The following is a 4,215-nucleotide window of genomic DNA, read 5'->3' as shown; positions in this document are numbered from 1 at the left end:
TTAAATAGTCGACTTGGTGAGAGTACTCGATGGGTTGACTTGGTCACGTGACTTGATGAACAAACTTAAAGAGTCAACTTGGTGGGCTGACTTGGCTGGTTGACTTGATGAACGAACTTAAAGAGTCGACTTGGTGGGTCGAACTAGTGGGGTGACTTGGTGAGAGTACTTAGTGGGCTGACCTGGCAGGGTGACTTGATGATAGAACTTAGAGAGTCGACTTTGTGAGAGTACTTGCTGGGTTGAATTGGTGGGGTGACTTGATGAACGAACTTAAAGTGTCGACCTGGTGAGAGAACTTGGTGGGCCATGCTAGCGGGGTGAATTGATGAACAAACCTAAAGAGTTGACTTTGTGAGAGTAATTGGTGGGCCGACCTGGTGGGTTGACTTGATGACGAAACTTCAAGGATCAACTTGGTGAGAGTACTTGGTGCACCGACTTGGTGGAGCGACTTGATGAACGAACTTAAAGAGTCGACTTGGTGAGAGTACTTAGTGTGGTGACCTGATGAACAAACCTAAAGAGTCGACCTGGTGAGAGTACTTCGTGGGCCGACCTGGCAGGGTGACTTTGTGAGCAAACTTAAAGAGTCGACTTGCTGAGAGTAGTTGGTGGGCTGACCTGGCAGGGTGACTTGATGAATGAACTTAAAGAGTCGACTTGGTGGGCTGACTTAGCAGAGTGACTTCATGACCAAACTTAAAGAGTCCACTTGGTGGGCTGACCTGACTGGGTGACTTGATGAACGAACTTAAAGAGTCGACTTGGTGAGAGTAATTTGTGGGCTGACCTAGCGAGGTGACTTGATGAATGAATTTAAAGAGTCGACTTGTTGGGGTGATTTGATGAACGCACTTGAAGGGATGACTTGGTGGGGTGACTCTATGAACGGACCTAAAGAGTTGACTTGGTGAGAGTACTTGGTTGGGTGACTTGATGAAAGGACTTAAAGAGTCGACTTGATGAGAGTACTTTGTGGGGCGACTTGAAGAATCGACTTGGTTAGAGTACTTGGTGGGGAGATTTGATGAACAGACTCAAAGAGTCAACTTGGTGAGAGTACTTGGTGGCTTGCCTTGATGAGCAGACTTAAAGAGTCAACTTGGTGAGAGTACTTGGTGGGGTGAACTGATGAACAAACTTAAAAAGGTCGGCTTGGTGGGAGTACTTGATGGGCCGACCTGGTGGGGTGACTTTACGGACGGACTTAAAGAGTCGACTTGGTTGGAGTACTTATTCTGGTGACTTGATGAACAGACTTGAAGAGTTGACTTGGTGGGGTGACTTGACAAAAGGACTTAAAGAGTCAACTTGGTGAGAGTACTTGGTGGGGAGACTTCATGAACGAACTTAAAGGGTCAACTTGGCGAGGTGACTTGATGAATGAACCTAAAGAGTCAACTTTGTGAGAGTACTTGGTGGGCCAACCTGGCGGGGTGACTTGATGACCGAACTTAAAGGGTCGACTTGGTGAGAGTACTTGGTGTGCCGACCTGGCAGAGCGACTTGATGAACGAACTTAAAGAGTTGACTTGGTGAGAGTACTTGGTTGGGTGACCTGATGAACAAACCTAAAGAGTCGACCTGGTGAGAGTACTTCATGGGCCGACCTGGCAGGGTGACTTTGTGAGCAAAGTTAAAGAGTCGACTTGGTGAGAGTAGTTGGTGGGCTGACCTAGCGGGGTGACTTGATGAATGAACTTAAAGAGTCGACTTGGTGGGCCAACTTGGCCGGGTGACTTGATGAACGAACTTAAAGAGTCGACTTGGTGGGCCGACTTGACGGGCTGACTTGATGAACGAACTTAAAGTGTCGACTTGGTGAGAGTAATTTGTGGGCTGACCTAGCGGGGTGACTTGATGAATGAACTTAAAGAGTCGACTTGGTGGGGTGACTTGATGAACGCACTTGAAGGGTTGACTTGGTGGGTTGACTCTATGAACGGACCTAAAGAGTTGACTTGGTGAGAGTACTTGGTTGGGTGACTTGATGAAAGAACTTAAAGAGTCAACTTGGTGAGAGTACTTGGTGGGGTGACTTGATGAACACACTTGAAGAATCGACTTGGTTAGAGTACTTGGTGGGGAGACTTGATGAACGGACTCAAAGAGTCAACTTGGTGAGAGTACTTGGTGGCTCGCCTTGATGAGAAGACTTAAAGAGTCAACTTGGTGAGAGTACTTGGTGGGGTGAACTAATGAACGAACTTAAAAAGGTCAGCTTGGTGGGAGTATTTGGTGGGCCGACCTGGTGGGGTGACTTTACGGACAGAGTTAAAGAGTCGACTTGGTTAGAGTACTTGTTCTGGTGACTTGATGAATGGACTTGAAGAGTCGACTTGGTGGGGTGACTTGACAAAAGGACTTAAAGAGTCGACTTGGTGAGAGTAGTTGGTGGGGCGACTTGATGAACGAACTTAAAGGGTCGACCTAGCGGGGTGACTTGATGAATGAACCTAAAGAGTCAACTTTGTGAGAGTAGTTGGTGGGCCGACCTGGCGGGGTGACTTGATGACCGAACATAAAGGGTCGACTTGGTGAGAGTACTTGGTGGGCCGACCTGGCGGAGCGACTTGATGAACGAACTTAAAGAGTCGACTTGGTGAGAGTACTTGGTGGAGTGACACAATGAACAAACCTAAAGAGTCGACCTGGTGAGAGTACTTGGTGGGCCAACCTGGCAGGGTGACTTGGTGAGCAAACTTAAAGAGTCGACTTGGTGAGAGTAGTTGATGGGCTGACTTGGCGGGGTGACTTGATGAATGAACTTAAAGAGTCAACTTGGTGGGCCGACTTGGCCGGGTGACTTGATGAATGAACTTAAAGAGTCGACTTGGTGGGTAAAACTAGCAGGGTGACTTGGTGAGAGTACTTGGTGGGCTGACCTGGCAGGGTGACTTGATGAACAAACTTAGAGACTCGACTTTGTGAGAGTACTTGGTGGGTCGAACTGGCGGTGTGACTTGATGAACAAACTTAAAGAGTCAACCTGTTGAGAGAACTTGGTGGGCTGAGCTGGCGGGGTGAATTGATGAACAAACCTAAAGAGTCGACTTTGTGAGAGTACTTGGTGGGCTGACCTGGCGGGGTGACTTGATGACCGAACTTAAAGGGTCGACTTGGTGAGAGTACTTGGTGGGCCGACCTAGCGGAGTGACTTGATGAACGAACTTAAAGAGTCAACTTGGTGAGAGTACTTGGTGGGGTGACCTGATGAACAAACCTAAAGAGTCGACCTGGTGAGAGTATTTGGTGGGCCGACCTGGCGGGGTGACTTGGTGAGCAAACTTAAAGAGTCAACTTGGTGAGAGTAGTTTGTGGGCTGACCTGACAGGGTGACTTGATAAACAAAATTAAAGAGTTGACTTGGTGGGCCGACTTGGCAGAGTGACTTCATGAACAAACTTAAAGAGTCCACTTGGTGGGCCGACCTGGTGGGGTGGCTTGATGAACGAACCTAAAGAGTTGACTTGGTGAGAGTAATTTGTGGGCTGACCTGGTGGAGTAACTTGATGAATGAACTTAAAGAGTTGACTTGGTGGGGTGACTTGATGAACACACTTGAAGGGTTGACTTGGTGGGGTGACTCTATGAACAGACCTAAAGAGTTGACTTGGTGAGAGTACATGGTGGGGTGACTTGATGAAAGGACTTAAAGATTCGACTTGGTGAGAGTAATTGGTGGGGCAACTTGATGAACTCACTTGAAGAATTGACTTGGTTAGAGTACTTGGTGGGGCAACTTGATGAACGAACTTAAAGAGTCAACTTGGTGAGAGTACTTGGCAGGGTGAACTGATGAACGAACATAAAGAGTCGGGTTGGTGGGAGTACTTGGTGGGCCGACCTGGTGTGGTGACTTTATGGACGGACTTAAAGAGTCAACTTTGTTAGAGTACTTGTTCTGGTGACTTGATGAACAGACTTGAAGAGTTGACTTGGTGGGGTGACTTGACAAAAGGACTTAAAGAGTCCACTTGGTGAGAGTACTTGGTGGGGCGACTTGATGAACGAACTTAAAGGGTCGACTTGGTGGGGTGACTTGATGAACGAACCTAAAGAGTCGACTTTGTGAGAGTACTTGGTGGGCCGACCTGGCAGGGTGACTTGATGAGAGTACTTGGTGGGGTGACTTGATGAAAGGACTTAAAGAGTCGACTTGGTGAGAGTACTTGGTGCGGCGACTTGATGAACGCACTTGAAGAATTGACT

This window comes from Cupressus sempervirens, chromosome 1 (genome assembly GCF_028749045.1).
Source record: "Cupressus sempervirens isolate cs-2001-9-10 chromosome 1, ASM2874904v1, whole genome shotgun sequence".
In the NCBI taxonomy this organism is placed as follows: domain Eukaryota; kingdom Viridiplantae; phylum Streptophyta; class Pinopsida; order Cupressales; family Cupressaceae; genus Cupressus; species Cupressus sempervirens.
Note: the sequence above shows the minus strand (reverse complement) of the source record.